Below are 11,302 nucleotides of genomic sequence, written 5' to 3' on the forward strand. Positions count from 1 at the left end.
TCCCCCATGTGTAGTGTGGGGTCTGTCGCTCTCTCTCCCCCATGTGTAGTGTGTGGTCTGTCGCTCTCTCCCCCATGTGTAGTGTGGGGTCTGTCGCTCTCTCTCTCCCCCATGTGTAGTGCGGGGTCTGTCGCTCTCTCTCCCCCATGTGTAGTGTGGGGTCTGTCGCTCTCTCTCCCCCCCATGTGTAGTGCGGGGTCTGTCGCTTTCTCTCCCCCATGTGTAGTGCGGGGTCTGTCGCTCTCTCCCTCATGTGTAGTGCGGGGTCTGTGTCTCTCTCCCCCCCATGTGTAGTGCGGGGTCTGTCGCTCTCTCTCCCCCATTTGTAGTGCCGGGTCTGTCGCTCTCTCTCCCCCATGTGTAGTGCGGGGTCTGTCGCTCTCTCTCCCCCATGTGTAGTGTGTGGTCTGTCGCTCTCTCTCCCCCATGTGTAGTGTGAAGTCTGTCGCTCTCTCTCTCCCCCATGTGTAGTGCGGGGTCTGTCGCTCTCTCTCCCCCATGTGTAGTGCGGAGTCTGTCGCTCTCTCTCTCCCCCATGTGTAGTGTGGGGTCTGTCGCTCTCTCTCCCTCATGTGTAGTGCGGGGTCTGTCGCTCTCTCTCCCTCATGTGTAGTGTGGGGTCTGTCGCTCTCTCCCCCCCATGTGTAGTGCGGGGTCTGTCGTTCTCTCTCTCCCTCATGTGTAGTGTGGGGTCTGTCGCTCTCTCTCCCTCATGTGTAGTGCGGGGTCTGTCTCTCTCTCTCTCATGTGTAGTGCGGGGTCTGTCGCTCTCTCTCCCCCCCAAGTGTAGTGCGGGGTCTGTCGCTCTCTCCCTCATGTGTAGTGCGGGATCTGTCGCTCTCTCTCCCTCATGTGTAGTGCGGGGTCTGTCGCTCTCTCTCCCCCATGTGTAGTGCGGGGTCTGTCGTTCTCTCTCTCCCTCATGTGTACTGCGGGGTCTGTTGCTCTCTCCCTCATGTGTAGTGCCGGGTCTGTCGCTCTCCCTCCCCCATGTGTAGTGTGTGGTCTGTCGCTCTCTCTCCCCCATGTGTAGTGTGGGGTCTGTCGCTCTCTCTCTCCCCCATGTGTAGTGCGGGGTCTGTCGCTCTCTCTCCCACATGTGTAGTGTGGGGTCTGTCGCTCTCTCTCCCCCCCATGTGTAGTGCGGGGTCTGTCGCTTTCTCTCCCCCATGTGTAGTGCGGAGTCTGTCGCTCTCTCCCTCATGTGTAGTGCGGGGTCTGTGTCTCTCTCCCCCCCATGTGTAGTGCGGGGTCTGTCGCTCTCTCTCCCCCATTTGTAGTGCCGGGTCTGTCGCTCTCTCTCCCCCATGTGTAGTGCGGGGTCTGTCGCTCTCTCTCCCCCATGTGTAGTGTGTGGTCTGTCGCTCTCTCTCCCCCATGTGTAGTGTGGGGTCTGTCGCTCTCTCTCTCCCCCATGTGTAGTGCGGGGTCAATCGCTTTCTCTCCCCCATGTGTAGTGCTAAGTCTGTCTCTCTCTCTCTCTCATGTATAGTGCGGGGTCTGTCTCTCTCTCTCTCATGTGTAGTGCGGGGTCTGTCGCTCTCTCTCCCTCATGTGTAGTGCGGGGTCTGTCCCTCTCTCTCCCTCATGTGTAGTGCGGGGTCTGTCTCTCTCTCTCCCTCATGTGTAGTGCGGGGTCTGTCGCTCTCTCTCCCCCATGTGTAGTGCGGGGTCTGTCGCTCTCTCTCCCGCATGTGTAGTGCGGGGTCTGTCGCTCTCTCTCCCCCCATGTGTAGTGCAGGGTCTGTCGCTCTCTCTCCCTCATGTGTAGTGCGGGGTCTGTCACTCTCTCTCCTCCATGTGTAGTGCGGGGTTTGTCGCTCTCTACCCCCCATGTGTAATGCGGGGTCTGTCGCTCTCTCTCCCTCATGTGTAGTGCGGGGTCTGTCGCTCTCTCTCCCTCATGTGTAGTGCAGGGTCTGTCGCTCTCTCCCCCCATGTGTAGTGCGGGGTCTGTCGCTCTCCCTCCCTCATGTGTAGTGCGGGGTCTGTCGCTCTCTCTCCCCCATGTGTAGTGCGGGGTCTGTCGCTCTCTCTCCCCCATGTGTAGTGCGGGGTCTGTCGCTCTCTCTCCTCCATGTGTAGTGCAGGGTCTGTCGCTCTCTCTCCCTCATGTGTAGTGCGGGGTCTGTCGCTCTCTCTCCCCCATGTGTAGTGCGGGGTCTGTCGCTCTCTCTCCCCCATGTGTAGTGCGGGGTCTGTAGCTCTCTCTCTCCCCCATGTGTAGTACGGGGTCTGTCGCTCTCTCTCCCCCATGTGTAGTGCGGGGTCTGTCGCTCTCTCTCCCTCATGTGTAGTGCAGGGTCTGTCGCTCTCTCTCCTCCATGTGTAGTGCAGGGTCTGTCGCTCTCTCTTCCCCCATGTGTAGTGCAGGGTCTGTCGCTCTCTCTCCCCCATGTGTAGTGCGGGGTCTGTCGCTCTCTCTCCCTCATGTGTAGTGCGGGGTCTGTCGCTCTCTCTCTCCCCCATGTGTAGTGCGGGGTCTGTCGCTCTCTCTCCCTCATGTGTAGTGCGGGGTCTGTCGCTCATTCTCTACCCCATGTGTAGTGCGGGGTCTGTCGCTCTTTCTCTCCCTTATGTGTAGTGCGGGGTCTGTCGCTCTCTCTCTCCCTCATGTGTAGTGCGGGGTCTGTCGCTCTCTCTCCCTCATGTGTAGCGCGGGGCCTGTCGCTCTCTCTCCCCCATGTGTGGTGCAGGGTCTGTCGCTCTCTCTCCCTCATGTGTAGTGCGGGGTCTGTCGCTCTCTCTCCCCCTCATGTGTAGTGCGGGGTCTGTCGCTCTCTCTTTCCCTCATGTGTAGTGCGGGGTCTGTCGCTCTCTCTCCCCCATGTGTAGTGCGGGGTCTGTCGCTCTCTCTCCCTCATGTGTAGTGCGGGGTCTGTCGCTCTCTCTCCCTCATGTGCGGGGTCTGTCGCTCTCTCTCCCTCATGTGTAGTGCGGGGTCTGTCGCTCTCTCCTCCATGTGTAGTGCGGGGTCTGTCGCTCTCTCTCCCCCATGTGTAGTGCGGGGTCTGTCTCTCGCTCCCCCATGTGTAGTGCGGGGTCTGTCGCTCTCTCTCCCTCATGTGTAGTGCGGGGTGTGTTGCTCTCTCTCCCCCATGTGTAGTGCGGGGTCTGTAGCTTTCTCTCCCCCCCATGTGTAGTGCGGGGTCTGTCGCTCTCTCTCCCTCATGTGTAGTGTGGGGTCTGTCGCTCTCTCTCCCCCATGTGTAGTGCGGGGTGTGTCTTTCTCTCTCCCCCATGTGTAGTGCGGGGTCTGTCGCTTTCTCTCCCCCCCATGTGTAGTGCGGGGTCTTTCGCTCTCTCCCTCATGTGTAGTGCGGGGTCTGTCGCTCTCTCTCCCCCATGTGTAGTGCGAGGTCTTTCGCTCTCTCTCCCTCATGTGTAGTGCGGGGTCTGTCGCTCTCTCTCCCCCATGTGTAGTGAGGGGTCTGTCGCGCTCTCTCCCTCATGTGTAGTGCGGGGTCTGTCACTCTCTCCCCCATGTGTAGTGCGGGGTCTGTCGCTCTCTCTCCCTCATGTGTAGTGCGGGGTCTGTCGCTCTCTCTCCCCCATGTGTAGTGCGGGGTCTGTCGCTCTCTCTCCTCCATGTGTGTAGTGCGGGATCTGTCGCTCTCTCCCCCCATGTGTAGTGCGGGGTCTGTCGCTCTCCCTCCCTCATGTGTAGTGCGGGGTCTGTCGCTCTCTCTCCCCCATGTGTAGTGCGGGGTCTGTCGCTCTCTCTCCCCCATGTGTAGTGCGGGGTCTGTCGCTCTCTCTCCTCCATGTGTAGTGCAGGGTCTGTCGCTCTCTCTCCCTCATGTGTAGTGCGGGGTCTGTCGCTCTCTCTCCCCCATGTGTAGTGCGGGGTCTGTCGCTCTCTCTCCCCCATGTGTAGTGCGGGGTCTGTAGCTCTCTCTCTCCCCCATGTGTAGTACGGGGTCTGTCGCTCTCTCTCCCCCATGTGTAGTGCGGGGTCTGTCGCTCTCTCTCCCTCATGTGTAGTGCGGGGTCTGTCGCTCTCTCTCCCTCATGTGTAGTGCGGGGTCTGTCGCTCTCTCTCCTCCATGTGTAGTGCAGGGTCTGTCGCTCTCTCTTCCCCCATGTGTAGTGCAGGGTCTGTCGCTCTCTCTCCCCCATGTGTAGTGCGGGGTCTGTCGCTCTCTCTCCCTCATGTGTAGTGCGGGGTCTGTCGCTCTCTCTCTCCCCCATGTGTAGTGCGGGGTCTGTCGCTCTCTCTCCCTCATGTGTAGTGCGGGGTCTGTCGCTCATTCTCTCCCTTATGTGTAGTGCGGGGTCTGTCGCTCTCTCTCTCCCTCATGTGTAGTGCGGGGCCTGTCGCTCTCTCTCCCCCATGTGTAGTGCGGGGTCTGTCGCTCTCTCTCCCTCATGTGTAGTGCGGGGTCTGTCGCTCTCTCTCCCCCTCATGTGTAGTGCGGGGTCTGTCGCTCTCTCTTTCCCTCATGTGTAGTGCGGGGTCTGTCGCTCTCTCTCCCCCATGTGTAGTGCGGGGTCTGTCGCTCTCTCTCCCTCATGTGTAGTGCGGGGTCTGTCGCTCTCTCTCCCTCATGTGCGGGGTCTGTCGCTCTCTCTCCCTCATGTGTAGTGCGGGGTCTGTCGCTCTCTCCTCCATGTGTAGTGCGGTGTCTGTCGCTCTCTCTCCCCCATGTGTAGTGCGGGGTCTGTCTCTCTCTCCCCCATGTGTAGTGCGGGGTCTGTCGCTCTCTCTCCCTCATGTGTAGTGTGGGGTCTGTAGCTTTCTCTCCCCCCCATGTGTAGTGCGGGGTCTGTCGCTCTCTCTCCCTCATGTGTAGTGTGGGGTCTGTCGCTCTCTCTCCCCCATGTGTAGTGCGGGGTGTGTCTTTCTCTCTCCCCCATGTGTAGTGCGGGGTCTGTCGCTTTCTCTCCCCCCCATGTGTAGTGCGGGGTCTTTCGCTCTCTCCCTCATGTGTAGTGCGGGGTCTGTCGCTCTCTCTCCCCCATGTGTAGTGCGAGGTCTTTCGCTCTCTCTCCCTCATGTGTAGTGCGGGGTCTGTCGCTCTCTCTCCCCCATGTGTAGTGCGGGGTCTGTCGCGCTCTCTCCCTCATGTGTAGTGCGGGGTCTGTCACTCTCTCCCCCATGTGTAGTGCGGGGTCTGTCGCTCTCTCTCCCTCATGTGTAGTGCGGGGTCTGTCGCTCTCTCTCCCCCATGTGTAGTGCGGGGTCTGTCGCTCTCTCTCCTCCATGTGTAGTGCGGGGTCTGTCGCTCTCTCTCCCTCATGTGTAGTGCGGGGTCTGTCGCTCTCTCTCCTCCATGTGTAGTGCGGGGTCTGTCGCTCTCTCTCCCTCATGTGTAGTGCGGGGTCCGTCGCTCTCTCTCCCCCATGTGTAGTGCGGGGTCTGTCGCTCTCTCTCCCCCATGTGTAGTGCGGGGTCTGTCGCTCTTTCTCTCCCCCATGTGTAGTGCGGGGTCTGTCGCTCTCTCTCCATGTGTAGTGCGGGGTCTGTCGCTCGCTCTCTCACCCATGTGTAGTGCTGGGTCTGTCGCTCTCTCTCCCTCATGTGTAGTGCGGGGTCTGTCTCTCTCTCTCCCCCATGTGTAGTGCGGGGTCTGTCGCTCTCTCTCCTCCATGTGTAGTGCGGGGTCTGTCGCTCTCTCTCCCTCATGTGTAGTGCGGGGTCTGTCTCGCTCTCTCTCCCTCATGTGTAGTGCGGGGTCTGTCACTCTCTCTCCATGTGTAGTGCGGGGTCTGTCGCTCTCTCTCTCACCCATGTGTAGTGCTGGGTCTGTCGCTCTCTCTCCCTCATGTGTAGTGCGGGGTCTGTCGCTCTCTCTCCTCCATGTGTAGTGCGGGGTCTGTCGCTCTCTCTCCCTCATGTGTAGTGCGGGGTCTGTCTCGCTCTCTCTCCCTCGTGTGTAGTGCGGGGTCTGTCACTCTCTCTCCATGTGTAGTGCGGGGTCTGTCGCTCTCTCTCTCACCCATGTGTAGTGCTGGGTCTGTCGCTCTCTCTCCTCCATGTGTAGTGCGGGGTCTGTCGCTCTCTCTCCCCCATGTGTAGTGCGGGGTCTGTCGCTCTTTCTCTCCCCCATGTGTAGTGCGGGGTCTGTCGCTCTCTCTCTCCCTCATGTGTAGTGCGGGGTCTGTCGCTCCTTCTCTCCCCCATGTGTAGTGCGGGGTCTGTCGCTCTCTCTCCCCCATGTGCAGTGCGGGTCTGTCGCTTTCTCCCCCATGTGTAGTGCGGGGTCTGTCGCTCTCTCTCCCTCATGTGTAGTGCGGGGTCTGTCGCTCTCTCCCCCCCATGTGTAGTGCTGGGTCTGTCGCTCTCTCCCCCATGTGTAGTGCAGGGTCTGTCGCTCTCTCTCCCTCATGTGTAGTGCGGGGTCTGTCGCTCTCTCTCCCCTCATGTGTAGTGCAGGGTCTGTCTCGCTCTCTCTCCCTCATGTGTAGTGCGGGGTCTGTCACTCTCTCTCCATGTGTAGTGCGGGGTCTGTCGCTCTCTCTCTCACCCATGTGTAGTGCTGGGTCTGTCGCTCTCTCTCCCTCATGTGTAGTGCGGGGTCTGTCGCTCTCTCTCCTCCATGTGTAGTGCGGGGTCTGTCGCTCTCTCTCCCTCATGTGTAGTGCGGGGTCTGTCTCGCTCTCTCTCCCTCGTGTGTAGTGCGGGGTCTGTCACTCTCTCTCCATGTGTAGTGCGGGGTCTGTCGCTCTCTCTCTCACCCATGTGTAGTGCTGGGTCTGTCGCTCTCTCTCCTCCATGTGTAGTGCGGGGTCTGTCGCTCTCTCTCCCCCATGTGTAGTGCGGGGTCTGTCGCTCTTTCTCTCCCCCATGTGTAGTGCGGGGTCTGTCGCTCTCTCTCTCCCTCATGTGTAGTGCGGGGTCTGTCGCTCTCTCTCCCTCATGTGTAGTGCGGGGTCTGTCGCTCCTTCTCTCCCCCATGTGTAGTGCGGGGTCTGTCGCTCTCTCTCTCCCTCATGTGTAGTGCAGGGTCTGTCGCTCTCTCTCCCTCATGTGTAGTGCGGGGTCTGTCGCTCCTTCTCTCCCCCATGTGTAGTGCGGGGTCTGTCGCTCTCGCTCCCCCATGTGTAGTGCTGGGTCTGTCGCTTTCTCCCCCATGTGTAGTGCGGGGTCTGTCGCTCTCTCTCCCTCATGTGTAGTGCGGGGTCTGTCGCTCTCTCTCCCCCATGTGTAGTGCTGGGTCTGTCGCTCTCTCCCCCATGTGTAGTGCAGGGTCTGTCGCTCTCTCTCCCTCATGTGTAGTGCGGGGTCTGTCGCTCTCTCTCCCCCCATGTGTAGTGCAGGGTCTGTCGCTCTCTCTCCCTCATGTGTAGTGCGGGGTCTGTCACTCTCTCTCCTCCATGTGTAGTGCGGGGTTTGTCGCTCTCTACCCCCCATGTGTAGTGCGGGGTCTGTCGCTCTCTCTCCCTCATGTGTAGTGCGGGGTCTGTCGCTCTCTCTCTCCCTCATGTGTAGTGCGGGGTCTGTCGCTCTCTCTCCCTCATGTGTAGTGCGGGGTCTGTCGCTCCTTCTCTCCCCCATGTGTAGTGCGGGGTCTGTCGCTTTCTCTCTCCCTCATGTGTAGTGCGGGGTCTGTCGCTCTCTCCCTCACATGTGTAGTGTGGGGTCTGTCGCGCTCTCTCCCTCATGTGTAGTGCGGGGTCTGTCGCTCTCTCCCTCATGTGTAGTGCGGGGTCTGTCGCTCTCTCTCTCCCTCATGTGTAGTGAGGGGTCTGTCGCTCTCTCTCTCCCTCATGTGTAGTGAGGGGTCTGTCGCTCTCTCCCCCATGTGTAGTGCGGGGTCTGTCGCTCTCTCCCTCATGTGTAGTGCGGGGTCTGTCGCTCTCTCCCTCATGTGTAGTGCGGGGTCTGTCGCTCTCTCTCTCCCTCATGTGTAGTGCGGGGTCTGTCGCTCTCTCTCCCCCATGTATACTGCGGGGTCTGTCGCTCTCTCTCCCTCATGTGTAGTGCGGGGTTTCCTCTCTCACCTTCTCCTCAGAGCCTGTGCCCTCACTGTAGCGTCTAGACCCCCCCTCCTTATAGAAGCCTCCACAGCCCCTCCCCCTGCCCTGTGTAGCCCCCCCCATATTCCCCTCCTTATAGAAGCCTCCACAGCCCCTCCCCCTGCCCTGTGTAGCCCCCATATCCCCTCCTTATAGAAGCCTCCACAGCCCCTCCCCCTGCCCTGTGTAGCCCCCATATCCCCCTCCTTATAGAAGCCTCCACAGCCCCTCCCCCTGCCCTGTGTAGCCCCCCATATCCCCTCCTTATAGAAGCCTCCACAGCCCCTCTCCCTGCCCTGTGTAGCCCCCCATATCCCCCTCCTTATAGAAGCCTCCACAGCCCCTCCCCCTGCCCTGTGTAGCCCCCATATCCCCTCCTTATAGAAGCCTCCACAGCCCCTCCCCCTGCCCTGTGTAGCCCCCATATCCCCCTCCTTATAGAAGCCTCCACAGCCCCTCCCCCTGCCCTGTGTAGCCCCCCATATCCCCTCCTTATAGAAGCCTCCACAGCCTCTCCCCCTGCCCTGTGTAGCCCCCCATATCCCCCTCCTTATAGAAGCCTCCACAGCCCCTCCCCCTGCCCTGTGTAGCCCCCATATCCCCCTCCTTATAGAAGCCTCCACAGCCTCTCCCCCTGCCCTGTGTAGCCCCCATATCCCCCTCCTTATAGAAGCCTCCACAGCCTCTCCCCCTGCCCTGTGTAGCCCCCCATATCCCCTCCTTATAGAAGCCTCCACAGCCTCTCCCCCTGCCCTGTGTAGCCCCCCATATCCCCTCCTTATAGAAGCCTCCACAGCCTCTCCCCCTGCCCTGTGTAGCCCCCCATATCCCCCTCCTTATAGAAGCCTCCACAGCCTCTCCCCCTGCCCTGTGTAGCCCCCATATCCCCCTTATAGAAGCCTCCACAGCCTCTCCCCCTGCCCTGTGTAGCCCCCCATATCCCCTCCTTATAGAAGCCTCCACAGCCCCTCCCCCTGCCCTGTGTAGCCCCCACAGCCCCTCCCCCTGCCCTGTGTAGCCCCCCATATCCCCTCCTTATAGAAGCCTTCACAGCCCTTCCCCCTGCCCTGTGTAGCCCCCCATATCCCCCTCCTTATAGAAGTCTCCACAGCCTCTCCCCTGCCCTGTGTAGCCCCCCCATATCCCCCTCCTTATAGAAGCCCCCACAGCCTCTCCCCCTGTCCTGTGTAGCCCCCCATATCCCCCTCCTTATAGAAGCCACCACAGCCTCTCCCCTGCCCTGTGTAGCCCCCCCATATCCCCTCCTTATAGAAGCCTCCACAGCCCCTCCCCTGTGTAGCCCCCCCCATATCCCCCTCCTTATAGAAGCCTCCACAGCCTCTCCCCCTGCCCTGTGTAGCCCCCATATCCCCCTCCTTATAGAAGCCTCCACAGCCTCTCCCCCTGCCCTGTGTAGCCCCCATATCCCCCTCCTTATAGAAGCCCCCACAGACCCTCCCCCCTGCCCTGTGTAGCCCCATATCCCCCTCCTTATAGAAGCCCCCACAGACCCTCCCCCTGCCCCTGTGTAGCCCCCATATCCCCCTCCTTATAGAAGCCCCCACAGACCCTCCCCCTGCCCTGTGTAGCCCCCCATACCCTCCTCCTTATAGAAGCCTCCACAGCCTCCCCCTGCCCTGTGTAGCCCCCCCATATCCCCTCCTTATAGAAGCCTCCACAGCCCCTCCCCCTGCCCTGTGTAGCCCCCCATATCCCCTCCTTATAGAAGCCCCCACATCCCCTCCCCCTGCCCTGTGTAGCCCCCCATATCCCCCTCCTTATAGAAGCCTCCACAGCCCCTCCCCCTGCCCTGTGTAGCCCCCCATATCCCCCTCCTTATAGAAGCCTCCACAGCCCCTCCCCCTGCCCTGTGTAGCCCCCCATATCCCCTCCTTATAGAAGACCCCACAGCCTCCCCCTGCCCTGTGTAGCCCCCCATATCCCCCTCCTTATAGAAGACCCCACAGCCCCTCCCCCTGCCCTGTGTAGCCCCCCATATCCCCCTCCTTATAGAAGACCCCACAGCCTCCCCCCCTGCCCTGTGTAGCCCCCCATATCCCCTCCTTATAGAAGCCCCCACAGCCCCGTGCTGCAGCTTCAGGCCATTCCCTGTGAGATATACACGAGCTGCAGCCCCAAGAAATGACCGGAGGCAAAATCCAGTCTGAGAGGAAAGTTCTAGAACTAATGAGGAGCCGCTGAATCTTCTCCACCTCAGGGTCAGGATCCGTCCGCCCTGCCCCGCCCACAGCTCCGCCCCGCCCACAGCTCTGCCCCCGCCCACAGCTCTGCCCCGCCCACAGCTCTGCCCCGCCCACAGCCCGAGCCCCGCCCACAGCTCTGCCCCGCCCACAGCCCTGCCCCGCCCACAGCCCTGCCCCCAGCTCTGCCCCGCCCACAACACTGCCCCGCCCCCACAGCACTGCCCCGCCCGCAGCTCTGCCCCGCCCGCAGCTCTGCCCCGCCCACAGCTCTGCCCCGCCCCTTCCAGTGACGTCACCCCCTCAGGAAATCAGAGAGCGGAGGAACCGGAGCCCCTCAGCACAGGACGCGGCCCCCGCTGCCTGCCTCGTGAAAGACGGAAACCTCCGCTACATCGGGTCCGAGCAGAGGTAGCAGCGGCCTCCTCCTCCAAACCCCTCCCCACACAGGGCACGGTAATGAGGAACCGCTGAATCTTCCCCACCTCAGGGTTAGGATCCGTCCGCTCTGCACAGCCCGAGCCCCCGCCCACAGCTCTGCCCCGCCGCTTCCGGTGACGTCACCCCCCTCAGGAAATCAGAGTGGAGGAGCCGGAGCCCTCAGCACAGGACGCGGCCCCGGGAAAAACGGAAACCTCCGCTACATCGGGACCGAGGAGAAGCAGCAGCGGCCTCATTACTGCAGCTGTGAGTGTTCCCCGGGCTCCTCCTGCAGCTGTGAGTGTTCCCCGGGCTCCTCCTGCAGCTGTGAGTGTTCCCCGGCCTCCTCCTCCTCCTGCAGCTGTGAGTGTTCCCCGGGCTCCTCCTGCAGCTGTGAGTGTTTCCCGGGCTCCTCCTGCAGCTGTGAGTGTTCCCCGGGCTCCTCCTGCAGCTGTGAGTGTTCCCCGGGCTCCTCCTGCAGCTGTGAGTGTTCCCCGGGCTCCTCCTGCAGCTGTGAGTGTTCCCCGGGCTCCTCCTGCAGCTGTGAGTGTTCCCCGGGCTCCTCCTGCAGCTGTGAGTGTTCCCCGGGCTCCTCCTGCAGCTGTGAGTGTTCCCCGGGCTCCTCCTGCAGCTGTGAGTGTTCCCCGGCCTCCTCCTCCTCCTGCAGCTGTGAGTGTTCCCCGGGCTCCTCCTGCAGCTGTGAGTGTTCCCCCGGCCTCCTC

At 61.3% G+C, this 11,302-nt stretch overlaps 1 protein-coding gene across 1 annotated transcript in view; it reads right to left on the reverse strand.

Moving 5' to 3' along the window:
- LOC142262029 (uncharacterized) overlaps window positions 1-10,862 on the reverse strand; it is a 111,507-nt gene extending 100,645 nt beyond the window's left edge. The window contains exon 1 of the mRNA XM_075332152.1: window positions 10,646-10,862. The gene's annotated coding sequence lies outside the window, so the exon portion shown is untranslated. The remainder of the gene's footprint in view (window positions 1-10,645) is intronic.
- Window positions 10,863-11,302: the final 440 nt, after the last annotated feature.

The sequence above is a fragment of the Anomaloglossus baeobatrachus genome, unplaced genomic scaffold, assembly GCF_048569485.1.
Source record: "Anomaloglossus baeobatrachus isolate aAnoBae1 unplaced genomic scaffold, aAnoBae1.hap1 Scaffold_2424, whole genome shotgun sequence".
NCBI classification, from domain to species: Eukaryota; Metazoa; Chordata; class Amphibia; order Anura; family Aromobatidae; genus Anomaloglossus; species Anomaloglossus baeobatrachus.